A 27,980-nucleotide genomic window follows, 5' to 3' on the forward strand; every position below is an offset into this window, starting at 1 on the left:
CTCATAGCGACCCTATAGGACAGAGTAGAATTGCTCCATAGGGTTTCCAAGACTGTAATCTTTACAGAAACAGTCTGCGACATCTTTCTTTCTCCTGCAGAGTGGCTGGTGGGTTCAAACCACTGACCTTCTGGTTAGCAGCCAAGGATTTAACCACTGAGCTACCAGGGCTCCTTGGTGGTGCAATGGTTAAGTGCGCTTGGCTGGTAACCACAAGGTCAGTGGTTTGAACCCACCAGCCACTCCTCAGGAGAAAAGATCTGACAATCTGCTCCCAATAAGGATTTCAGCCTGGAAAACCCTAGGGGGCAGTTCTACTCTGTCCTGTGGGTCACTATGAGTTGGAATGGATTCAACGGCACACAACAACAACGTATGATGTAATTCCAAGTTCTTTTCTTTTGGCTTCAGGTTTTGTAGAATACATCTTTCTTTTCTCCCAATGGTAGCTCTTCTATGCTATCCTGCAGTAAGCTACCAGATCCTTCAAGCTGCTGAAGACCAAAACATGTGCTCAAGGAGACCCTGTGTGTAATAACAGTTTCTCATACTGACCAGCATTTGGCAGGTTACAAAGGGCTTTTATAGCTGCCATCTTATTTAATCTTCCCAACAACCCTGAGGTCAGCATGATTGTTCCCATTTGACAGATAAAAAGACTGAGGCTAAATGACTTGCCCATGGGCAGGGAGCTAACACATGGTAGGTTCAGAACTTGAACTCAGCTTTTCATACTTGGAAAACAACACAGGTTTTACTACGCCCTGCTACCCTTCTTGGAGCCCTGGTGTCATAGTGGTTAAGCGTTTGGCTGCTAACCAAAAGGTTGGGAATTGGAATCTACCTGCAGCTCTTTGGAAACTCTATGGGGAGGTTCTACTCTGTCCTACAGGGTCACTATGAGTTTGGTTTTGGTTTGGCTACCCTCCTGGGACTTGGGGCTCATCTCACTGTATTTCTGTCTTTCTGCTGTGTTGCATCTTCTAAAGTTAAGGTTAACACTCCCCAGGACTAAAATCACAGCTGCCATGCAGTTGGTAAGTGATTGCCTGCCCCAGGGGCAGTCCTCAGGATGCTTTATATGTTGACAAGCCCCAAACTTGGGTCAAATGATGTTGGCCAGGATTGGGGGCGTGGGGAGGTCAATGGGAGCTCTATCAACTATGACTTAGAGCACAGACACTAACCACTCCAGAGCTATGGAATCATGTGTCCTTCTTCCCACACCTGACCTTCTGACAGCTTGGGTCTCCTCTGAGGCTGTTCTGTTCACTTTGCCTAATTTCCTCCTGGATCAGGATATTTCCACATGAAAACCCGCTATGATTAGCCCTAACCGTGTACCCACTGGAGACAGCCCAGCCTACTTTTACGGGCCAAGTTCCACACCTCAGCAGGCTCCAGGAAGTACTTCAACTTCTTGAAAACAGCTTGTGTTTGGTCGAAATGTTTTATTTCAGTCATCGCAATTAGTGTTCTTGTTTTGCCCATTCATTTTCCAGCAGCCTCTCCTCTCCGAGTGTCAGTTTATCAGGCTTACTTAGCTTTCCAAGCAATGCTGTGATTCATTCGTTTGTTCAAAAATTGAACACCTGTATATGCCAGCACCTGTGCTAACTACCAGGGATACAGCAGTGACCAGGACAGACGTGGTCCCTGCCTTTCCGTTTCTTTCATCCTAATGGGAAAGACAAACAGTGAAAAGGGAATTATAAATGATATTTGGATCTAGTTCACTAATACTCAAGGAAACTGAAATATACTTATGAGTAGCAGTGAAGGTCAGTATATGGACTTCTGGATTTTGCCAGTAGATTCAGAAAGTGATCTCGTATCTGCCAATCTCACACTGGCCTCTAATCATCCATATAAAATGATTGTTACCTTTCAAAACGTCTCAGGGAAAAGCAGTGTTGAAGGTGGCTTCGGAGGTGATAAACTGCCTCAGTCTCGGTCTGCCCCTGCAATATTGTGTCCTGTTTTGAGGGCCACATTTTTCAAGCGAAGGGGGGCACTTGGGGGCCCCACTTGTGTTACCAACCAAAACCAAACCAAACCTATTGCCGTTGAGTTGATTCCCTACTCATAGTGACCCAACTGGACAGAGCAGAACTGCCCCATAAGGTTTCCAAGAAGCGGCTGGTAGATTCGAACTGCCAATCTTTTGGTTAGCAGCTGCAAGCTTAACCGCTGTGCCACCAAGGAACAAATAGAAATATAGGACAGCTGGTTAAATTTGAGCTTCCAATACACCATGAATAATTTTTTAGTAAAAATATATCCCATGCAATATTTGGGACATACTTATATGAAAAAAAATATTCACTGCTTATCTCTGAAATTCAAATTTTACTGCGCATCCTGTATTTTAGTATAGCAACCCTAGCAGAGAGTAAGAGCTAAGATAATGAGAAACCTCAGCACTATGTCTCAAAAGGAAGAGTTTGAGGAGCCTGGCTTTTTAGTTTGCAGACAATGATGGTTAAGAATTTAGATTTGTGTAGGGAAGAATTTTCCAAACTGTGTTTCTAATAGTATACATGGAAAAGTGTAAAAGATACTCTGGGAGGAAAAAAAAAAAGACGATTTGAGGTCAAAAGTTTGGGAAGGTCAAAATTTGGAAACCATTGCATAAGATGTTTCCTTTTGGGAGCTTACACTCTGAAGTAGCATAGGAAAAGTTCTGAGAAATCCTGTGGAAAATGAACCTGGTTGACCTGCTTTAACCTCGCATGCCCACATAACTCTCGTTTACTATTTATGGGATTTGTCTGTTTGTTTTGGTATGTTTGCTTTACACAGGACACCTATTAACATTATGCAAACTTAGCATTCTGCTCAGCACACTTTGGGGAACACAGGTATAAAAAATGAAAATCACATCTTCGGATATTCAAAGCACTGCTGTGTACAGAGGAAGTCTACCAAGCCAGTCTTTGTAAACCTAAGGGCAGATCTGAGACCAAGGCATGGACACATTGGGGGGCAATTTTGGTCCAGCCTGAAAAATAGAAGTTTCCAACAATTAGAATAGTCTGAAAGGAGATGTTAAAGCAGAAATAGAATGTCACCGGGGACACTGGAGGAAGTTCTTGCTCTGTGTAGGAAGTTCTCAGGGTCTGCCATGTAAGGCCTGTTCACAAGAAACATGGAAGCGGCCTCCACCCGCAAACTTTCTTTACAACCTTGTCTCATGTTCTATATCCTTTCAGAAGTGTAAGTCCATCTCTCCTGGGTCCACTCTTAATATAGTTCTCTTCACATCTATGGGCCAATCACATGTCTTTTAAATTCCCCCAAGAGATTAGTCCTCACAAGTCAATGATTTCTAGGCTTATCTGGGTCTCTTCATAGCCTACCCCCGCTACCTTTGGTCTTGCCTGTCAGTGACCACACCCTCAGCTTCTGGGAGGGGCTTATGAATCTCAGATACCACCTACAGCCCGCAGAGAGGACTGGATCCAGAGAGACTCGGGCCCCACACTCCCCTAGGACTGTAAGACCTCCCCACACAGAGCCAATGTGATAGTTCATACCACCATGTGTCTGAGGTGCATGGCGTAACAGGATCCAACACAGTTTTCAGCACAAACTGACAGCTGGGGACTAGTCCCTGAGTCTGTGATCTGGAGAAAGTTGCTTAGATTCTCTGAGTTTTATTTCCCTCTGATGAAAAAACGAGGATGATGATGCCTGCACTATAGGATTGTGAAGATTAAAAGTATAAAAAGGGCCCAAAAGAGTGCCTGGTCCACAGTGCACATTTAGTTAATGTTTATTTAATGGATAACTGTTTGTGATTATTACTGTTATTGTAGCAAACTTCCAAAGAAGTTAAAAGACTTCTTTAGAAATTCACTGATCGTTGTGCCAAGATTCCAAGCCTCCTACAATGAAATAGACTGGAAGTTGGAAATTGTCTAGATCTCTAATATCTTTCTTTTGGGAATACCGTACTTGAAAAGAGAAACTAACACTCGAGTATTAAAGAACACAGTTTTCCTTCCTGTAGTCTAGATAGAGCACTGGACTTGAGGACAGGTTGCCTGGGTCCTTGGCTTAACTACCTCTGCAACCTTGTCCTTCCTGGACTCCAGTCCTCATCTGTAAAATAAAAGGGTTGGACTAATGCTTCCAGCTTCAATGAGTTGTGCCTTTGAATTGGGGCAGCGAATACAGATATTTAATCGTTTGCACTAGACTACTAACCTAAAGTTTGGTGGTTCGAATCCACCCAGTGGTTCCCTGAACAAAGGCCTTCCATAAAGACTGTTGTGTACTGTCGAGTCGATTTAGACTCATAGAAACCCTATCTATAAAGATCACAGCCAAGAAAACCCTGTGGAGCAGTTCTACTCTGTCACACATGGGGTTGCCATGAGTCAGAATAGACTTTATGGCAACAAGCTTGGTTTTTTATTGGTTCAGGGTATTTAATGAAAGACTTTGTCAAACCTAAAACAATGCATAATATGCACACAAATGTGAGTGTGTGTGTGTGTGTGTACACGCATGGCAACACGAAGCACACACAATGTGCTTTGAAGTCACTTTGCCCCCCATTCTTGTGTCTATCTGTAGGTTCAGCAAGAGTTAGAATGAGTTGTAAATTGAGTGCCAGCCTTGGAATTGGGAAAGCCAGGTTCAAGTCTCATTCCTTACTCTGCTGGCAAAGCATGTGGTGTCTCCAGGGTGTGGCACTCACCTCCCTCCTGCCTCTGTCTTTCCATCTTTCACACGAGGAGTTTGGTTCCAGGATCTCAACAGAACCAAGCTCTGTGTCTCTTGGGAAAGTGTCTCTGATCTATTTTCGCCTGAATATGCACGCACTCCATACAGATTATCATCTGGCTGACTCAAGTTTTGTTTATTTCTTTTGTTTTATCTGCTCTGGTTTCATAACACAAGCTCTAAAGCCAATTTTAGACCTTCCTGGATTTTGGGAGTGTCAAAATTAAGGTATTGGAGCATTCGTCACGGTTTCTGCAGAGGATACTTGCCTCTTCCCCTCCCCACTCTGCCCCACCCCCTGGCGCTCCTTTCCATTCTGGCACAGGCAAAAAGCTCTCCCCGTCCCTAGATGACACGCTGAGTGGAGTCTGCTTTTCACATTAGCCGAGAGGAGGCCCTGGAGTCAGAAATCCTTGGCACATGAATCACTTTGTCTCTTTGTGCCTCATTTCCCCCAACTATAAATAGGCGGAGTCTTGTACTTTCTCGGCTCCCAGTGTCTGTGGGCCCCTCATGGAGCTGGGAGGAGCCATGGTAGCTCAGTCATTAAAGCACTTGGTTGCTGACCAAAAGGTCAGCAGTTCAAACCCACCAGCCACTCCATGGGAGAAAGGTATGGCAGTCTGCTTCCATAAAGATTTACAGCCTTGGAAACCCTATGGGGCAGTTCTACTCTGTCCTGTAGAGTTGCAATGAGTTTGCATCTACTCAAGGGCAATGGATTTGGTTTGGTTTGGTTTCATGGAGCTGGTTTTGTGCAGACGGAGTATTTCTTTCCTCGCTGGCAAATCTCTGCTTCTATAGGTGGGCTGTCTGGAATATCACGGCCCAGGAATTCTCTGATAAAACAATCCATCTCTCTGTCTTCTTTCTTCCAGTCTCAGCCCTCTCCAGAACCCCTTAATTACTGTCAGAAGGAGTGTTCTAAAACTCAGAAGTCACCCTTTACTAAAAAAGCCTTCACTGACTCCCTATTATCTTCAAGATAAAGTCCTCAGCAGGCGAGTTTGCAAGGCAGCAGAGTTCTAACTCACTCTGAGAGCCTAAATATGTGTTTGCATACAGACAGCTACAAGAATGTATTCCACTTTCTATCTTTTTATTCACTCATTTATTCAGATCTTTAGGGTGTAAGGCAGTGTACTGGGTACAAAGAGAGGAATAAAACTTGGCCCCTGTATTTAAGAAGCTTACATGCTTTCAGAAGAGGTAAACAAGTGCACGAAAATAATAACTTAAAAAAAAAAAAGAACTAGAAGTGTCCTTAGAAATCACTGACCTTACCCAAATGCCTCATTTTATAGTTGTGGACTCTGAGGTCCCAGCATTGTACAGACAACAAATTATAAAGAAAACATGTCTCCTAACTGGTCTCCCTGATTCTACCCTGCTCCTCTACCTGAGCCTCTCTCTGCCCTGTAGCCAGTTATCTTCCCGAGAGACATGCAACCTTGTCACTCCCTGAGGAAAACATTTCTATGCCCCCACCCACACCTCACTGCACTCAAAATAGAAACAGACTTCTTCACAGGCCTGAAATGCCCCCCTGCGGTCAGGTCTCTGCAACCTCAGCTCAGACCCCTGGGCTAGTATCCCCCACTCACTGTGCTTTAGCTCTCCTGGCCCCTCTGCTCCAGGAGCTCATAAGCTCTCAGCCTTGGTTCCCTCTGCCGTCAATGCTCTTCCCCTAGATCTTCAGGCTTCTTCGTGTCAGTCTGTATCAACTGCAACAGCACCTCCTCAGGGCCATCCTCCCTGACCACAGATCTGACAGGGAGGCACAGCCCCGGTCACTCTTTCCCTTTGCCCTGCTTGGATGCTTTCATAGCACGAGCTGCCATCTACATCATCTAGCTTGTTTACTCGTTTTTCTTGTTTATTGTGGTGTCCACTCACTAGGGGGTAAGTTGCATGGGATTTGCTGCTATGCCCAGTGCCTACTCTATCCCACAGTTGGCTCCTGGTTGGTACATGAGAAATATTTGCTGAATGACTGAACAAATAAATTAATACAGAATTGGAGGAGATTTGAAAATGCAGGATAAGCTAAATTAAGGTATTAGAGCATTTGTAAATAAATTGAAGCATGGATATATTGTGTTTCCACATGTGATAAAAGCCTTTTAAAATGCTGTTAAGAGCTGCGTAATATTTCATATGAACGTATCAAAATTAATTTAAGCATTCTTCTATTATTGGACTCTGATAATATATATATATTTTTAATTAATCTTCCTTTGTCCAAACCATTCTAATAGGACTTGGCTTTTAAGATATTTGTGCTGTTTGTATCTGTGAGTAGTAGCATGGCTAAATAAAAATCACCCATAGTTCCTCCTACCAGAGAGTACTACTGCTAACATGTTAGAGTATTTCTTTTAAATATTTACATATACATAATATAAAACAAACAAACAAAAAAAACAAACAAAAAAACCCATTGCAGTCGAGTCAATTCCAACACATGGCAACCCCACGTGTTTCAGAGTGGAAATATGCTCCATAGGGTTTTTAATGGCTGTAATCTTACAAAGAACAAATAAATCTCTCTTGGAAGAAGTACAGCCAGAGTGCTTCTTAGAAGCAAAAATGGCAAGACTTTGTCTCATGTACTTTGGACATGTCATCAGGAGAGGCCCATCCCTAGAGAAGGATATCACGCTTGGTAAAGTAGAGGGTCATCCTCAATGAGATGGACTGACACAGTGGCTACAACAGTGGGCTCAAAAATAGCAACAATTGTGAGGATTGCACAGGACTGGGCAGTGTTTTGTTCTGTTGTGCATAGGGTCACTATGAGTCGGAATTGACTCGATGGCACATAACAACAGCCATCTTACAAAAGTAGATCTCCAGGCCTTTCTTCCGTGGTGCTGCTGGGCTATTCGAATTGCCAACTGTTAGTAGCCGAGAGCAAACCATTTGCGCCACCCAGGGACCTATATGATGTATAGTATACACTTAATAAAATTGAGGATATGCTGAATTATGGCTTGCATCCTGCTCTTTGTTCATTTATCATTATAGTATATTTTCACAGGTGATAAAATCTTTTCAAATGCTATTTTAAGAGCTGCATAATATTTCACATGAATGTATCAAAATTAATTTTAGCATTCTACTATTCTTGAGCTCTGATAATATTTTTTCTAATTGACCTGTCCTCTGTCCAACCTCTTCTAACAGGGCTTGACTTTTAAAATATCCGTGCTGTTTATATCTGTGACTAGTTGGGTAAAAGGCATGATTTTCTTTCCAAGAAATGTCAACAGACCCATCCTTAATTTTGTCTGTAGGTAGTGACTTAGTTGATCATCTAGTTTATTAAGTTAAAAATTTGTGGTTTGTAAAGAGCTGTGTTTTTAAAAATTCCTGACTTCAAAATAAACCAATAAAAGTATTCATGAGCAAATGGGGAAAAAGAGGCAGGTCTGTGTTTCCTGCTAATGCAGACGCTTAACCCAGGGGTGTTTTCCTGTTGAAATTCATTAATACTCAGGGACGGAAGATTGAAGAGTTTCCAAATGCTCATCACCTCATAAAATCTTAGCAAGCTGAAAAGAATAGTAGAGATAACTAACTCCGGCACGTTAAGAGCAGGAAATTGGAACATAGTGAGGGGCACTGTCTCACTCAGGATCGAATAGCAAATAACGGTGGCGCCAGCACACACACACAAAAAAAACACAGCTCTTCTCACCTCTGACCAGGGCAGTTTCCACGCAGATCAAATGAGATCCTGTAGCATGATGACTTTCAGGCTAGTGGTGAACAAGTTAAAAGAGATTTGAATTATGATATTTTAAAGAAATCCAATAAGGAAACTTTATGGTTGATTGCCCCATTATAAGCACACTTGGTTGGAGTCCCCCAGATCCTGGCCTTCAAACATTTTGAAGAGCCACCTTTATCAGGAAAAATTTGTAAGCAAACCCTTAAGATGTGCGTATTTATTTTTCCCAATATGTGCATGTATCACTACAAAAATATACACTGTAAATTATAAAACATACATACAAAAAAAATTTTACAAGAATGAGATAAAGATGCGGGGCCAAGACAGCAAAGTAGTCAGACACTTCCAGCGAACCCTCTTACAACAAAGACCCGAAAAAACAAGTGAAACGATTACATATCTGACAAGCTAGAAGCCCTGAACATCAAAGGCAAAGTCAGAAAATGGACTGAGTGGCAGGGGGAGGGAGAGACTGGTCAGAAACAGAGAGGAGTTACCTGGCCTGAATTGTTGGAATCCCTCAGGCACCTCTCCTGGGAGCAGTTGCAGCAGCTGGTAGTACTGTTTGGCCGCAGTTTCTTGAGGGAGAAACAGTCAGCTGCACAGTCTACTCACACCTCTGGAAACAGAGAAGAACCACACACTTGGCAAAAGCTTGAGTATATTTTACCACACTCCCAGCCCTGAAGCCAGCTTCAGTGGCTGTCAATTTCCCTGGGCCATGCCCTGAGCCACTGTCTCGGCCTTGGGAAGGAATAAATTCACAATTGGGAAAAAGATAATCTGCCAGCTCCACTAACCTGGGGAGCTCTGGACGGACGTGGCTCCTGTATAGACATAAATGGCCCATGGACTTTGAATACATTTCCCCTCTGTATGGACCTGTGTGGGCCTATTTCAGGAGAATAGGTCCTTGTTGGCAGACTGCAACTGTTTCAGCTGTGCAGTGGAGAGGTGGGTGTTTGATGTTTGACACCACTTTGCTTATTAAACAGGGCCCCCACCTACCCACATCAGGGAACTAAGGACTGCTGGCTCCACTCAGGTCACCCATCCACCCATGACAGAGATACAAGACTAACTGGTACCTCCCAGTCCTTAAAAACAAAAGCATTGGGTGCCCAAGGTCCATCTGCAGAACTCACCCACCTGTGTCCTCTAGGAAACAGGGACACGCTTTCCTCACAGACACTCGGGGGACGGTTGTCAGCCCCTGCCTTGTTCAGAGCATGACCCCCTGCTACAACCAGATACTGATACCTACGCCAATTGCTCCTGCCCCTCTAAGACTGTAGGACAGAACCTGTAACACACACATGATGACCAACTACCTGGACACCTGAGCTGAATCCATACAAGAAAAGTGAACGGATCACTAGGCTCATATACCTGGTAACAGCTGTAGCCATCAGGTGACAAGGCATTAGAGCTTCAAAGGCAAAAAAAATAAAGTTAGCTCACTCAAGCAACCTATTTGGACATATCAAAACAAAACAAAGCAAGAAGCTAGGATATAGTAAAAAAACATAAACTAATACAATAACTTATAGATGGCACGGAGACAACAGTCAATATCAAATCACATAAAGAAGCAGACCATGATCACTTCAACAAGCTCTCAAAACAAAGAATCCAGGAATCTTCTGGATGAAGGTGCCTTCCTGGAATTACCAGAAGGAGAAGTAAAAAGATTAAGATACAGAAGTCTTCAAGGCATCAGGAAAGAGATCAGGCAATACACAGAACAAGCCAAGGAACACACAGATAAAGCAGTTGAAGAAATTAAAAAGGTTATTCAAGAACATAATGAAAAATTTAATAAACTGCAAGAATCCACAGAGAGACAGCAATAAGAAATTCAGAAGATTAACAATAAAGTTACAGAATTAGACAACTCAATAGAAAGTCAGAGGAGCAGAATTGAGCAAGTGGAAGGCAGAACTGGTGAGCTTGAAGATAAAGCACTTGGCAGCAATATATTTGAAGAAAATTAGATAAAAGAATTTTTTAAAAAATGAAGAAATCTTAAGAATCATGTGGGACTCTATCAAAAGAAATACCCTACGAGTGATTGAAGTACCAAAACAGGGAGAGATAACGGGAACTACAGAGAGAATTGTTGAAGATTTGTTGACAGAAAAATCCCCCAATACCATGGAAGATGAGAAGATATCTATCTAAAATGTTCATCGAGCTCCACATAAGGCAGATTTTAAAAGAAAGTCACCAAGATATGTAATCAAACTTGCCAAAAGCAAAGATAAAGAGAGGATTTTAAGAGCAGCTAGGGATAAACAAAAAGTCACCTACAAAGAAGAGTCAACAAGAATAAACTTGGACTACTCAGCAGAAACCATGCAGGCCAGATGGCAGTGGGATGATTTATATGAAGCATTGAAAGAAAAAAATTGCAAGCCAAGAATCATATATCCAGCAAAACTGTCTCTCAAAAATGAAGGTGAAATTAGGACATTTCCAGATAAACAGAAGTTTAAGGAATTTGTAAAAACCAAACCAAAACTACAAGAAATACTAAAGGGAGTTCTTTGGTTAGAAAATCAATAATATCGGGTATCAGCCCAAGACTAGATCACTGGGCAGAGCCATCAGATATCAATCCACACAGGGAAATCACAAAAACAAATCAAGATTTTTAAAAAAACGCTCAAAACAGGGAAACAGCAATGTCGTTATGTAAAAGAAGACAACATTAAAACAATAAAGAGGGGCTAAGTAATATAGTCATAGATCTTTCATATGGAGAGGAAGACAAAGCGATATAAAGAAATGAAAGTTAGGTTTACACGTAGAAAAACAGGGGTAAATATTAAGGCAACCATAAAGGAGAAAAACTATCCTACTCATCAAAATAAAATACAAGAAAAAAGCAGAGACTCAGCAGAAACAAAATCAACAACAACGAATAAGAGAAAAAGACAATATATAAACTACTCAGCACGAAAAATTAAGTGGGAAAAAGAAACTGTCAACACACACAAAAAAGACATCAAAATACCTACCCATACTCTGTTCTATAGGGTCGCTATGAGTCGGAATGAACTCGACAGCAGTGGGTTAGTGGGTGGACCCATAATTACACTGAATGTAGATGGACTAAATGCACTAATAAAGAGACAGAGAGTGGCAGAATGGATAAAAAAAAGATCCATCTATATGCTGCCTACAAGAGACACACCTTAGACTTAGAGACACAAACAAACTAAAACTCAAAGGATGGAAAAATATATACCAAGCAAACAACAATCAAAAAAGAGCAGGAGAAGCAATATTAGTCTGACAAATTAAATATAAATAAAATATAGTCTGACAAAATAGACTTTAAAGTTAAACCCACCACAAAGGATAGGGAAGGACACTATATAATGATTAAAGGGACAATATACCAGGAGGATATAACCATATTAAATATTTATGCACCCAATGACAGGGCTGCAAGATACATAAAACAAACTCTAACAGCACTGAAAAGTGAGATAGGCAGCTCTACAATAATAGTAGGAGACTTCAACGCACCACTTTCAGTGAAGGATGCGGCATCCAGAAGGAAGCTCAATAAAGACACGGCAGATCTAAATGTCAAAATCTACCAACTTGACCTCATAGACATATACAGAACACTCCACCCAACAGCAGCCAAGTATACTTTCTTTTCTAGTGCACATGGAACATTGTCTAGAATAGACCACATATTAGGTCATAAAGCAAGCCTTAGCAAAATCCAAAATATCGAAATATTACAAAGCACCTTCACTGACCCTAAGGCTATAAAAGTAGAAATGAATAACAAAAAAAAAAGCAGGGAAAAGAAATCAAACACTTGGAAACTGAACAATATCCTGCTCAAAAAAGACTGGATTATAGAAGACATTAAGGATGGAATAAAGAAATTCATAGAATCCAATGACAATGAAAACACTTCCTATCAGAACCTTTGGGACACAGCGAAAGCAGTACTCAGAGGTCAATTTACATCAATAAATGCACATATACAAAAACAAGAAAGGTCCAAAATCAAAGAATTATCCCTACAACTTGAACAAATAGAGAGCAACAAAAGAAATCCTTAGGCACCAGAAGAAAGCAAATAATAAAAAATTAGAGGAGAATTAAGTGAAACAGAAAACAGAAAAACAATTGGAAAAATTAACAAGACCAAAAGCTTGTTCTTTGAAAAAATTGACAAGCCACTGGCCAAACTGACAAAAGAAAAATAGGAGAGGAAGCAAATAACCCGAATAAGAAATGAGATGGCAATATTACAACAGACCCAACTGAAATTAAAAGAATTATGTCAGCTTACTATGAAAAATTGTACTGTAACAAATTTGAAAACCTAGAAGAAATGGATGAATTCCTAGAAACACACTACCTATCTAAACTAACACAAACAGAGGTAGAACAACTAAATAGACCCATTACAAAAGAAGAGATTGGAAAGATAATCAAAAAACTCCCAACCAAAAAAATGCCCTGGCCTGGACGGCTTCACTGCAGAGTTCTACCAAACATTGAGAAAAGAGTTAACACCATTACTACTAAAGGTATTTCAGAGCGTAGAAAAGGATGGAATACTCCCAAACTCATTTTATGAAGCCAGTATATCCCTGACACCAAAACCAGGTACAGACGCCACAAAAAAAGAAAATTACAGACCTATATCCCTCATGCAGACCCCAAATTCTTGTAAAAAGACCAAACTTAATGGTCCGACTGAGACTAGAAAGACCTCAGAGGTCCCCAGACCTTCTGTTAGCCCAAGACAGGAACCATTCCCAAAGCCAACTCTTCAGACAGGGATTGCAAATGATACTGGTGAAGAATGAACTTCTTGGATCAAGTAGACACATGAGACTATATTGGCATCTCCTGTCTGGAGGGGAGATGAGAGGGCAGAGGGGGTCAGAAGCTGGCCAAATGGACATGAAAATAGTGGAGGGAAGGAATGTGCTGTCTAATTAGGAGAGCAATTAGGACTATATAGCAAGGTGTATATAAATTTTTGTTTGAGAGACTGACCTGATTTGTTAACTTCCACTTAAAGCGCAACGAAAAATTTTTTTTAAAGTATTAAAGAGAAAAAAAAAGAATGAGATAAAGACAATACAAATAGTCGTTCTATTATTTTCTTCCTTTCCTCCAGTAAACCATCTTTTGCATTCCCTGGGGTGCCTGCAACCCATTCGAGAAGCCATTACCCAAGATCATTATTTTTTACAAGAAGGGTTATGACTCAACAATCGGGTATGACATCAAATTAGTAGGTTACAGATACCATATTTTAAATGAAATATTTTATAAGAGATAGAAAATAACACAGTAGTTGCAGGCAATGAAGGTTAACTACTGTTCACTGGAGCGCTTTTCCTATTATTTGTGTCAATGAGTGTTCGTGTGATTTGGATGGGGAGGTGACATGCTGGGTGGTTGTAAAATATTCATCCATACTACTCAGCAGTTTGATGTTTGTGTGAACCATTCCCATACTACCTCCATAATCTCTAACCTTACCAGCCATCTTCAAAATGCTTGGCTGTCACCAGCGTGGCTAACCTTTATTCATCTAAAGTGAAACAATAATCTGCTCTGTGTTCAAAAACCCTCTATGGCTCCCTATTGTCTGCAAGATGGAGCTCAGACTCCTTGGTCTTGAGCCTGAGACCCTCTAGTATGGATCCTAACCAACTTTCTAGCCCAAACCTCTCCCACTACCCTTTGCAGACCCTGAACTTCATCCAAACTGGCAGATATTTCCATACTTTGCTCTGAATCCCCATGACCAGAATCTAGAGCAACATGAATGGTCATTATTATCCCTTCTCCACATTTTCAAATCCATCCTCCCTCCCTTTCGGCTGCCCTCTGCAATGTTGCCTTTTCTATGAGCTCCCCAGGGTCTTCTCATCCCTTGAAAGAACTCCATGCACTAAAGAAAATCATTGTCTTCTCTAACCTACAGCTAAGTCAGCATGGCCTGATAAGGAATTAGGAGAGAGGCCTAGAAGCACACCCTTTGGCTCCCCAAGTCCTCTCCCAGACATTGCCTCCCACTCCCACACGCACATCCCATTTTCATGCTGAGATTCCTGATCCAGCTCTGGGCTACAAGGAAATCATAATCTATCAAGAATCATAGAGAATATTGGAAGAGCTCTTGGAGATCCAATTCATCCAGCACCTCCACTGCACTGCTACTGACAATAACGCTAGCAAACATGTTTGTACCGGGCTCTGTGCTAAAACCTTTTCAGCCATTATCTCGTTTAATCCACACAACATCCCTGTGATACAGATAGCATTATCTTCATTATGCTGGTGATCTGGGGCATAGATAGGTTAAGAAACTTGCCTATTTTTTGTAGCTTAGTGAAGACAGAATGTAAGCAATCTGATCACACAGGCCACCACTAAACCACCACATGAGAATTGCTGTTCAAGTAAATGAAAAGGTGAACTGAGGAAGGTCTAAGTCCACAATCGGGTCCTGTCTGTCAGTCAAGTTAGTTAACTCACTCCTCCTTCCTTATTTTTTTTTTTGTGTGCCAGCTTTCCTCTTTGCACCTATCTCTTTCTCCTCTCTTAGTCCCTCTGTTCCTTCCTTCCCCCTTTTGTAGTAGTCTTTCGTGAACTAGATTTCAGAAACGATTTCCCAGAGTTGGAAGGAATCTTAAAGACGAATTACTCCAATGTCTTCATTTCTGAAGACAAGGAAATGGAGGTCCAGACAGAGGAAGGGCGTTTTACCAGGTCACCCCACCACCAGATAGCGGCAGATATGAAGTGAGAGCCCACTTCCTTTTCCTTCTCGTCCTTCAGTGTTTCTACTGCCCCAGCTTTGAGGAGCTCTATAAACAGTTGATGCTTATCAGAGTCTGCCCTTTGGCTCTCTTTCCTTGGGTGCTAAGAAGTCATTTGATTCCATGAAGAGCATTGTCACCTCTTATTTCCAGAGTAATGACCAAGAGCAAAGCATTGTGATAGTGCTGGTATAAAACGATGCATACAACGAAACATCCCTTCCTTATCCAACCCCCATCCTGTACCACGCACCCTCACAGCACATGTACTTCTCTGTCCTCACTCTCGCCACAGAGACTTGTGTGATTTATTGTCTGTCTTCCAATAGACTGCATGCTTCCTAAGAGCAGAGGCCCTTTTAATTTCCTTTGTTTTTTTCAGCACTTTATGGTATTTGGCAGCTAACTGAAAGGTTGGTGGTTCAAACCCACCCAGTGGCTCCACATGAGAAGGAGCTGGCAAACTGTTTCCATAAAGGTTCCAGCCACGAAAAAACTATGGGGCAGTTCTTCTCTGTCACATCAGGATGCTACGAGCCAGAATAAATTCAATGGCACCCAACAACAACAACAGTACCTGTCTTAGTTACCTAGTGCTGCTGTAACAAAAAACACCAAAAGTAGGTGGCTTTAAAGAATAGGAATTTATTTTCTCACAGTTCTGGAGGCTAAAGAACAAATCAGAGTGTTAGCCGTGTCAATTTCTTCTGGAATCATCTCTCCTAGTTTCTGGTATCTGCCAGAAATCCTTAGTGTTCCTTTACTTGTAGGCTTCTCCTTATATAGCGTGTCTTTCCCCTTTGTGTATGTGTTTCTGTGTATATTCTATTCTTTTATAAAACAACACTCAGAAGTGATTAGGTTTTGGACCCACCCTACTCTGGAATGACCTTGTTAACATAACAAAAGAAAATCCCTATTTCCAAACAGGATCACTTTCACAGGTACAGAGTTTAGGACTTCCACATATATTTTTGTGTATACAATTCAATTCATAACAATACCCTATCACACAAATCAGTGCCTGGCACATAACATATCCTTAATAAATATTTGTCCAATGAATGAATAAATAAAAACATAGTCTCTTACCTGTGAGTAGCTCAAAGTCTAATGAAAGTGGTATATACACAAAATTATAATGGTAACATAATGTAATAACAGCTGTAATGTAGGAAAGTACAAAGCCTTGTGGAACACAGATAATGGTTAATAACCATAACAGGTACACACTGAGCATCTCCATGGGCCATGTATTTTTCCAGGCACAGAATGTATCCTTGCACAAAATAGCAATGATTAAATTTCAGCAAGCATCTACCACTGCCTGCCATGTCAATCACCGTACTAGAACCTACAGATCCAAAAATATATAAGCTAGAGCTCAGGTGGAAAGACACTCACCACTGACTAGGAAAATGCAAATAAACACACACACATACACATACACGTACATTTCGGGCATGCTGTCTCAGTTAGTTTGTGCCATGTTTATCTTATGACTCTCGTAATAGTTATTCCCCAGTCTGAGTTAATCAGGAAAATGGAAATTACTCTAGGTCTTTCAACATAAGGAATTTAATGTAGGTACTATTAATACTTTGTGGATGAAAAAGCTGAGGAAAAGCCAGTAAATCATTTGCCCTGTGTCACACTGCTAATAAATTGCAAGCCCAGGGCTTGAACCGACTCATTCTGGCTCCAAAGCCCACACCCTTAACCAGTACCACCTAATGCCTCTGCATGACAAGGCTTCTTATTGCTTTCAGTGCAACAAGAGGGGGAATCTGAGACCACTTCAGAGAGGAGGGAAATTTAAGCTCAGCCATGAAGTGAGGCGAACAGAACAGAGAAGAGAATTACCAATAGAAAAAACAGGATTGCAAAGACCCAGGTTGGAAGGACCTGGCTGAGCAGGAAGCCTAGAGGACTGATGAATAAGGTGAGCTACAAGGGTAAGGTGGGATCAGAACAATGAGGATCTAAAATAAGAAAGTTGAGCTTGATTCTCCAGACAGTGGCGAACTATTTGATATTTTAGCGAGAGTTCATTTAATCTCACCTCTCCATTTCCCCAGTGAGGTAACTGAGGCCTAGAGAGGAGAAGTGACTTGCCCAAGACCACACAGCAAGCTGGTGGCAGAGTTGAGACTGCCTTCAACGTTCTCAAACCCAGTCCAGGATTCTTTCTACTATTAAACTTCACCTGCATAAGCATTTGGAAAGAATGCTTCTATCAGTGTTTTCCCATGTCTTTTCTCCCACTTTTTTTTTTTTTTTTTTAAGGATTTGTTCTTTCTCCCAAGTTTCAACTAATTACTGGCTTCCTATTAAAATAACTACTATGTTTCCAAGCCAGAATGATCTTATAGAAGACACTAATGATGCAGTTTCCCTCTGTGGCTCTGTGGAATGTGGCAGAAAAGCTCACTGGTACATTTTATAGACTAGAAGGACCTGTATTTCTTATGTCTAAGTCTTAGAGACGCTTAGAGATATAAACTAAACAGCTACTTTAGCTGGGTTTGTTTTAACAAACAAATATAATAGATCAGCAAACATCTACCGGTACTTGCTGTATGCCAAGTAGGTACTGTACTACAGCCTAGAGATCCAGAGATATATAAGCTCCATTCCCAGTGAAGAGGCACTCATCATTTAATAGAGAAATGTACATACACATACATGCACACACACTTGTCGCTTGTTGTCTCAGTCAGTTTCTGCCATGTTATGGCTCCTCATAACAGTTTCTCCCCCAGCCAGGTGATTTAGAGTGGGCCCAACCAGGAAAACAGAAACTACTCTGGGTCTTTCAACATAAAACATTTAATATGTGAAATTGGATACACAGGTGAGATGGAAGACCTGACAAGCCAAAAGGGGATGGTGAGGTACCATGGAGATTAGTAACAGAAGAGAGCTGCTACTGCCTCTGGGCCTGGAGAGACACAGGAGAAGGTAGTGAGCTCAGAAGCTAGGGCCTTTTGGCAGAAGCTGGAGCCACCAAAGAGATGAAGTCACTGCTGGAGCTGCCACTGGAGGCAGAGAGAGAAGGGGAGAGACATTCTGGCTTTTCATCACTTCTCCTCCAATCTTCTGTCATTGTCTCCCATTAGCCAAACCTGCTTTGAAGCAACAGAATAAGGGAGCCTGGGCACGCAGGTCCCTATGATACTGAGCCAAGCATGGTGAGCGTGAGCAGAGTAGCAGAGAGGAAACTGGCAGTTGACTGGCACCTGGGTGATCTCGGGGAAATCACTTTGCCTCTCAGAGTCTTAGTTTCCTTGTTGGTAATTTGAGAAGAATAAGACCTCTCAGGTTTTGTTGTGAAACTTACATAAAATAAAGAATGTGAAAGCACTTTGTAAGCTTCCTAAAGCACGTATACAAATGTACCAAAAAAAAAAAACCCGTTGCCATCGAGTTGATTCCAACTCATAGCGACCCTAAAGGACAGAGTAGAACTGCCCCTTAGGGTTTCCAAGGAGCATCTGGTGGATTTGAACTGCCGACCTTTTGGTTAGCAGCTGTAGCTTTTAACCACTTCCCCACCGGGGTTTCCATACACATGTAAGGGCCTTTTATTATTGGTTTTTATCCAACATGTTTTGGACTTCTTGTTCTAGAGAAAAACGCAGGGTAGCGTTCAGGTGTCATTGGGAATTTTCTAATGCTTCACTAGTTATGCACCTAGGTGAAGGGAAGTGTCTTCCAGTTTCACTGTGTGTTCATTCTGTCTCTCTGGTCCATCAGGCTTTGAAAATCTCTGACTGATTTTGAATGACTCAGCACCTAACTGAAAGGATGTCAGCACGTGCTCTGGATTCTATTTTGGGCTGTGTCTGTCGTTTTGAATCAAAAAGTAACAAGAAAATAGGATTCTAGAGCTTGCTTTAAGACAGCTTATTTCACCTTTTCAGTTTATAGTTAACAGAGAACAAAAGAGGGGAAGGGATTGCAAGAGGTCATGTGTCAAATTCTTGGCAGAGAGGGACATAGAACCTAGGAGAAATTTACTCCTTGACCAGTCCTCTTTTCCTTGGACCTTGGGGCTTGAACTCAGTCTCATGTAACAGTTTGTACTTTCAGTTTTTCCTTGCTCCTTTTTCATTCATCTTTATGACTCCTTCCTTCTCTTTTAGTTTTATCTCCTTTTTCTAATAACCGGCAACTCAATTTTACAAACTCTTTCCTCCACACTTGAGTCCCTGGAGGGTACAAACAGTTAACACCCTTGGCTGCTAACCAAAATGTCGGAGGTTCAAGTCTACCCAGAGGCACCTCGGGAGAAAGGCCTGGAGACCTACTTCTGATAAGTCAGCCATTGAAAACCCTAAGAAGCACAGTTGTACTCTGACATACACAGAGTAGCCATGAGTTGGAACCAACTCAGTGGCAACTAGTTTTTAACTGATTTCCCTCTATTCTATGCAATGGACAATGAGAGCTTAGCATTCAACCATGTGCTGTTTTAAGTTGAGAGGGTGTAGAGATTTTCCAGATAATCCAATTCCACTTTGATGTCAGGTATAAGAAAATATCATCACAAACTCTTTGAAACTGGCTTTTCTGACAACTTCAGAGCTTATGGTGAAAATCATAAGGTATGGTATGAACCACCCCTTCCTTTCTATCAGCAGAAAGTCCAGCCATGGCCAGAAGTTTTGACTAAGCATGAGCATGCTCAAACCTGGCCCATAAGGGTTGGCAGTATTTTTATTAACGACACAAGGTAGTTTGATCTACTTGGCAAGAGTGGTCCTACCATGCCTAACTTTTAAGGTGTTTCGGCAGCAATGCAAAAGTGAATTACAAACTTAAAAGGATATATTCCTCATTCGCAAATGGAAAGATCATACTTTGATTGCCTGTAAGTTCCCTTCTAGCTCTGACATTCAAGAGCTCAGTACCATTGCACTAAAGAAGGCATATTATGGTCAAAGAAGAATTAAGATAGTAATAATCCCCCAAGTGACTCATGGAATTCCAATGTCCCACTGGGAATTGACATTTTGGTGTGGAGACTGTGGCATCTTAAAATGTCAGAGCTGGAAAGGCATCAGCCATCATCTGCAGAGAGTGCATTGAGGGGTCTGGGATCTGAAGCTTAGGGATATCCATTTACTGATTCCATCAACAGATATTTATTGTGCTTTTGCCATGGACCAAGCACTGCACTGGGTCCTGGGGATAGAGTAGTGACTAAGACAGATCAGGTACCTGCCTTTACATATACTAGTTTTGTTTTTTTAGTAGAGCAAGATGCAAGGTATGAAGTAAACTGATAAATAAACAAGGTGATGACGCCTTGTAATAATTGCTTGGAAGGCGTTATGGATTGAATTGTGTCCCCCCAAAATGTGTATCTACTTGACTAGGCCATGATTCCCAGTAGTGTGTGGTTGTCCACCATTTTATGATCTAATGTGATTATCCTATGTGTTGTAAATCCTAATCTCTATGATGTTAATGAGGCAAGATTAGAAGCAGTTATGTTAATGAGGCAGGACTCAATCTACAGGATCAGGTTGTATCTTGAGTCAAGTCTCTATTGAGATATAAAAGAGAGAATCGAGCAGAGACGAGAAGGATCTCATTACCATCAAGCAAGAAGAGCCAGGAATGGGGCACATCTTTTAGACTCAGTGTCCCTGTGCTGAGAAGCTCCTAGACTCAGGGAAGATTGATGACAAGGACCTTCCTCTAGAGCCAATAAAGAGAGAAAGTCTTCCCCTGGAGCTGGTGCCCTGAATTTAAACTTCTAACCTCCTAGTCTGTGAGAAAATAAATTTCTGTTTGTTAAAGCCATCCACTTGTGGTATTTCTGTTGTAGCAGCACTAGGAAACTAAGATAGAAGGAAATAAATAATGTAATGGACTCATTCACTTTATTCAATGAATATTGACCAACGTGGAAGGTGACTGTCTGCAGAAGTAGCGTTTGAGATCTAAAGCTTGAGAAAAAGCCAATTGTGGAAATCAGGTGTGAAAAATTATAGGCAGAAGGAATAGTATGTCCAAAGGCCCTGAGGCAAGAAACTGTTTAGTATGTTTAAAGACTGGAAAGGAAGCCCGTTTCGCTGGAATGTGACAAGAGAAAAGAAATATGAGGGGTAGCTGGAAGGGTGGGCTGGGGCCAGATCAGCCTCATGGGCCCTAGTAAGGAGCTCAGGCTTTATTTTAAGAATGGGAAATCTTTAAAGGCTCTTAAGCAGATAAATGACACGAACTATTTATATTTATTTAAGATCCCTCTGACTGCAGTAAGGAGAATAGATTGTAGAAGGGACAATGAGGCTATTGCAAAAGTCCAGACAAAAGATGAAAAACTGGTAGCAGTGGAGATGGAAAGAGATGGAGGGCTTTGGGATGTGTTGAAGAGGGACAGCCTATGAGACTTACCAACTGCTTGGATATATAAACTGAGAACCAGAGGAATTGAGGAAGACTGTTAGGCTTTTGAGCAACTGGCTGGATGGATGTGCCATTATTGATGTGGTAATAAACATCAGAGGTGAGATTAGAAAAATAGGGAAATGGGACCCCAGGGTACATAAGTTGAGGGCACACAAGTATGTAAAAGTCATAAGAATTGAATTATTAGCAAATGTCCTTTATGCCTTAAAAGAAGGCGAGACTTTGAATTACTTTATTGCAGTGGTTCTCAATGAAAGCAATTTTGCCAGTGGTTCTTCATTTGGGAATATCTGGAGACGTTTTTGGTTGTTATGACTTGGGACAGGGTAATCTAGTGGGTACTGGCACTAGATGACTACTGCCATTGAGAGGGTAGAGGCCAGGGATGCTGCCAGACATTCTTCAAGTCACAGAACAGCCCCTTAAAACCAGGAAGCGTCCAGCCGAAAATGTCAAAGTGATTGAGAAACCCTGCGTTACAGGTTGCTTTTAGGTGTTTATGCAAATGAGAGCCCACAGAGGAGGGTCCTGGAAGATGTCACTGCTGGTGGTGCTTTAGAGAGGAAGGAACCTGGCCATTCCCCTGTGGCAGAGAAGCTGGCAAGTATGAGGCTTGCAGAGTGTTCCCGTGGGTGGGGCAGGACCCCAGAAGAGGGGCCTGAGCTCTATGGGGCCTTGGTGAGAATAGAACGCTGAATGGATCCAATTAGAAACTGTTGAGCCCAGTGGGAGGCCAGGTGTATGCACTGCCACAGAGTAAACTCACTAACTGAAGAAGAGGATTGATAGGGATAAGTCTGGGGAGAGTCATGGGTTTCGGAGGGAGAGAAGGAGCCTGGGGGGCCTGAGGGGCATGGAGGGAGGGAGCAAGAACCCCGCTACAGACCTGGGCCTCCTGGAGCAAGTTTCCAAGCTAGCACTCATCTACAGTCTGCGGGTTCTCACCTTGTTAACACAGTAAAATCACCTGGGGAGATTTTAAAACTACTAATATCTAGGTCCACCCTCGGAGACGAGACAGAGATTAAATTATTCTGGTTTAGGGCCCCAGCAATGAGTCCCTGGATGGCTCAAATGGTTAAGTGCTAGACTACTAGCCAAAAGGTTGGCCGGAGTCACCTTGGAAGATGGGCCTGGCGATCTGCTTCAGAAAGGTCACAGCTTTGAAAACTCTCTGGAGTAGAGTCACCGTACACACATGGGGTCACCATAAGTCAAAACTGACTCAACGGCAACTAACAACACTGGAATTACAAAAACTGCCCAGGTATTCTGGGTTGAGAACCACTTATCTAATCCTGTGGTTACACACTCAGTTGCCTGTTGTTGTTGTTAGGTGCCGTCGAGTCAGTTCCAACTCACAGCAACCCTGTATACAACACAACAAAACCCTGCCCAGTCCTGCGCCATCCCCATGATTGTCGCTATGCTTCAGCCCATAGTTGGAGCCACTGTATCGATCCATCTCATTGTGGTCTTTCTCTTTTTTGCTGACCTAAGGGGCCCGCAAACCAAAACAAAACCCTTTGACTCATAGCAACCCTATAGGACAGAGTAGAACTGCCCCACACGGCTTCCAAGGAGCAGCCGATGGATTCGAACTGCTGACCTCTTTGTTAGCAGCCAAGCTCTTTAACCACTGCACCACCAGGGCCTCCCTGAGGGTCCAGACCCTGTAAATGACAGGTAGCCCCACCTGACATGGGCAGCCTCTGATCGCCTGTAGCCCACTGTTGCCTGGTAGAAATCTGGGCTCAGTGTAGCCAGATCTTCTGTTTTTTGTTTTTATTTTTTCAAGAGAAGCCTAAAATCCAGATTTTGAAAGCTAGCTCCAAATATTTTAAAATCCCATGCCAAACAAAACATGTCTTCAGCACGCATTTGGCCCTTGGGCTGTCATCTAGCAATCTCTGATCCAGTCCAGTGGTTTTCACACTTTTTTTCAGCCACAGGAGGTTTCCTCCAAACACGTTATTTTGTGGAATCACTACAGAATTGGAGAATAAATAAACCTAAGCGGAACTTGTAGTCCCTGGCTGCCGCAAACAGTTAACATACTAGGCTGCTGACCTAAAGGCTGGGAGTTCGAGTACACATAGGCACCTCAGAAGAAAGGCTTGGCAATCTACTTCTGAGAATTCAGCCACTGAAAATCCTACGGAGCACAGTCCTACTCTGACACACATGGGGTTGCCATGAGTCAGAGCCAACTCGACAGCAACTGGTTGGTTGGTTAAACAGAGCTTTGGTGGGGACAGGGCAGATACACACTCAGCATTTTTTTCTACCCAGAAGCCAGTTCTTAAGACTGCTCCTAAGGCCCCTCTGGTTCTAAAGAACCTCCATGGTCCATTGAACAGATGAGGAAAGCAAAGCTCTTCAGAACACAGCTCACGAGAAGAACGCACCCCACAGGGCCATTTGGAAATGTGTGGGGATATTTGAAGTTGTCACAGTGACAGAGGGGCACTATTGCCATTTAGTGGCTGGAGGTCAAGAATCCTAAACTTCCTGCAATGTCCAGAACACTCCCATATAATACTCATTCCACCGAAAATGTCAATACCTCTCACTGGGAAACACCAGGTGAGAAGTCGGAAAACCAGAGAGGGGACATCAGCCGGCAGCCTCACAGGAAGTATACACTAGAACTTCGGCCTCTGTCCCACAGGCTTGGAGGCTTCCATCTGTACCTGTAAGGAGAGGCCGCTGGCCAGGGCTGGGCTGGCACTGCTCCAAAACACAGGGGCAAAAGGGATATTTTAAAATTGAAGCTAAATAATATCCCGAGATGGGGTAGACAGTACATGAAAAGCTAAGTGTTTTTTGTGAGAAGCCGCTCTGGGTAAGGAGATGGGGGCTGTGGAGTCTCTCCGGCCTGGTGTGGGGGGCCGCTGATTGGTACCGGGAGGAGCCAGATGCACCACTAGAAGGAGCAGAGGTGCTGGGAAATGCTGGAGTCAGGGCAGTTGCAGTTTCCTTGGCCCCTGTTGGTCATTTAATCCCTGGGCCGAGATATGCCAGGCTCAAAAATAGGATGTGGGGGCAGAAGGTAAAAGGAGGGTGTTCCCCAGCACTCCAAGGAAAATAGAGCCAACGGAGGGATCATTCTCCTATTTTTGTCATCACAATGCCACACATTGTATAATTTGACGGCTTACAAAGGCCTTACCACAAAGTCACCGTCTTAATGACCTCAAATAACCGATAGGCAAAAGCAGAATTGTCCTGATTTTATAGGCAAAAAAAACAAGGCTTCAGCGAAGTTGTTTTTGTGGCATCTTTTTTGTATTTTCAAGATCTGATTTTGTTTTTTTTCTGCTTACTTTGCTCATCCTCAGGAAGAAGTTCAAGGGAAGGAGTCCTTTCCTCAAGTTGTAGTTTAGGCCAGAGGTCCTTAAGCTTTGCTGGGTATCAAAATGACCTGGGGAACTTGATAAAAATACAAAGGCCCAGGCCCTTTCCTGCTACAAGGTAGCTGGGTCTCAGCGCTCTCTACGCACAGTCCGGGCGATTCTGATACCTACCAACATCCCAACTGGTCTAACACTGGTCAACAAGACAAGCCCACTTTTCTCTGTGCTCAGGTGTGGTGGCAATGTCAAATTACCACATACATTTCTAAATGCCCATTCCTTCAGGGGAGCCCTGGTGGCATAGTGGTTAAGAGCTCAGCTGCTAATTAAAAGGTCAGTAGTTCTAATCCATCAGCCACTCCTTGGAAACCCTATGGGGCAGTTCTACTCTGTCCTATAGGGTTGCTATGAGTCGGAATCAACTTGATGGCAACAGGTTATTCTTTCAGGCAATGATGGAGAAAATACAACATGCAGTGGTGTGCTGGTAAGCAAGCTCTCAGTTAGGGGAGGGGGAAGCCCTGATTTGGAGTGTTTGCCTATTTCCATAAGGGGCCTGATTGCCTGGTGGTTAAGTGCTCGGCTGCTAACTGAAAGGTGGCCAAGTAGAAAGATGTCTGCTTTCATAAAGGTTACACCCGTGGGAACCCTCTGGTGCAGTCTGTCCAATAGGGTTACTATGAGTCAGAACCAACTTGATAGCGATGGTTGTTTTTTTGGTTTTGGTCTATTTTCACAGTGTAAATACTGCTGCCATGGTGATTTCAAGCTACCAACGTGATATCACCGAATGTGAAGTTGAGAAGAGATTTGCATGATGGAATCTTGAGAGATTTTATAAACCAGCTCCAGCACACATTTTTGTGTCCCATTTTAAACGTTGGGGCTCTTTTCCCTAAAACATCCAGAGTTGTGACACAGGACAGACTTAGGAGGCAAACAGGGAGTGCATGTTCTATAACAGCATCCTTATTGGGGGCAAGAATATCAACACTGCTTTTGTACCATGATCTTTGGAGAGTGATAGACATGACATTGAATCCCAACTTTGTGACTACTGGCTGTGTGACCTTGGGCAAGTCTCAACCTTTCTGGGTCTCAGATTTTAGACCTAGAAAGCACCTCGAAGCTCTTCCCACCTGGCTGTCTGGCTGGGGACTCCAGGTCTCAGGGGAGTGCTGTTAGTTTGGTCTGGGAACCGCAGACACTTGGCGTCACTAGATCACAGCTGCCTCATTCCCCCAAAGAGCATGCAAGTCGGTTTCCGCAGCCAGCCTAGAAGCTGAGCTGTGCAAATCCTGCGTGCTCGGATCAGAGGGACTTTGTCGCAGTCACTGTCTGTGAAAAAGTTTTGACAAAAGAAGTCCACAGGCTGCTTAAGCAGCCTGGGCTTGCCCCGCAGAAAGTAGCTTTCACCTTTCTGCTGCTGATGACGGAAACACTTAAAGCTATGGATTGTGCCTCTGCATCTTGTTCCCTTCACACCAGCTCATGTGTTTTTCATTTCTCTTGGCGGACGCCATTTCCCACGTGTTCTTCCAAGCTGTTCCTCTGGGCTCCCCAGGGCTTCCCACGACAAACCTGTGTGCTTTGGTGTTCGAGCAGGCAGGGGGCTGCTGAAATACACACCGGATATGCCTTTGGCTGTGTTTATCAGCCCCAGCCTAGGTTCCTGTGACTGAAGCAATGGGCTGAGGCTGCTGTTCAGGTGGCCCCAGCCTGCCTCCACCCCATCCCTGAGAGCTACCTGCCCAACTGGCCTGAGGAGACACAACCTGCCTCCCAACTCTTCCATTAATTCACATGTGGGTCCCAGGGAAAGCCTTCTCTTTGGCACCTCAGCTTCATCTTGGAAAATGACAACAATAATAGCACCTTTGTCTCATGAGGAACACGTCACATTTTACAATAGTCCCTTTACCTGTGACTTCCTTTTTAGTTCCCATTGCAGCCACGAAACGGGGGATTCCACACAGGTAAACTGCAGAGCCAGAACTATAGCCCAGGTCCGCTAGCTCCAAGTCCAGGTCTCAGTTTGCCCTACCCGTTAGCTGTCCATTTCATTGAAATGAGGAGGCTGGGTTGTAGCATGAAGTCCTTGGTTCTGTTTTGCAGTGTACAATCTGTTTTGTTCCCTTGGGCTGCTTGTCCTCACTCCTCTCCCTCACTCTCTGGAAGTAGCTTTGCCCCCTGAGAGTTCTTGGGTGACTCAGGCTGTACACAGGTCATGTGTGAGTTTCACAGACAAACCGAAGGATTAATTAGAAGGCATCCAGTCTTTAAACTCCCCCTTTGAATTCCCGGTTAGAAAAGGCGTCTGAATTTTCCTGTCTTCTCTGTTTTGTTTTGCTTTGTTTTTTTGCCTTTCTTTGTGCACTTGTGTACTGCCACCAAGTACTACTTTTGGGCGCAAATGTATTATTGGGTGTTGTTTCTTTCCAGTTGTTTCACCAGAAGGGTCAGGTAGAACACAGAGTATTTGAGGAATCTATCAGTTCGACCGAAGTCTAGACTCAATGTGGACCACAGAGAGAACTTGCTTATCCCATTTATCTTTCAGTTGGGAAAGTAGAGAGTGAGACATTTAGAATCCAGAAAATATTTCAGGGGAGATTATTTCCCAGGATATCCTGGAATACACCCTCACCTTTTCCACCAATGAAAGTCTTCTCTGGTCTCTCCAGTTGGAATCAATTTCTCCTTCCTAAATGCACCTCAGTGGTCATCTGCTATTGAGCACTTCATCATTCTCTGTGTCACTGACCTGGCTTTCTTGGTAGATTGTAAAGACCATCTCTTAATCCCACCAACTCATATCTAATACTAATAACCAAAAAAAAAAAAACCCAAGCCCATTGCCATCAAGTCAATTCCAATTCATGGAGTCATGTGTCACAGAGTAGAACTGCTCTGTGGGTTTTT

The 27,980-nt window shown here is 42.9% G+C and overlaps 1 protein-coding gene across 6 annotated transcripts in view; it reads left to right on the forward strand.

Annotated features, from left to right (window-relative positions):
* Nucleotides 1–27,980, forward strand: part of ADRB2 (adrenoceptor beta 2) — an 85,340-nt gene that overhangs the window by 12,756 nt on the left and 44,604 nt on the right. For 2 of the 6 annotated variants that reach the window (XM_064277989.1, XM_064277994.1), the window contains exon 2: nucleotides 1–27,908. This exon is cut by the window's left edge. The exons of the other annotated variants lie outside the window; for them this stretch is intronic. The gene's annotated coding sequence lies outside the window, so the exon portion shown is untranslated. Of the gene's footprint in view, nucleotides 27,909–27,980 lie in introns of those variants that run through there. 6 annotated transcript variants of the gene reach the window in all.

The sequence above is a fragment of the Loxodonta africana genome, chromosome 2 (genome assembly GCF_030014295.1).
Source record: "Loxodonta africana isolate mLoxAfr1 chromosome 2, mLoxAfr1.hap2, whole genome shotgun sequence".
NCBI lineage: Eukaryota > Metazoa > Chordata > Mammalia > Proboscidea > Elephantidae > Loxodonta > Loxodonta africana.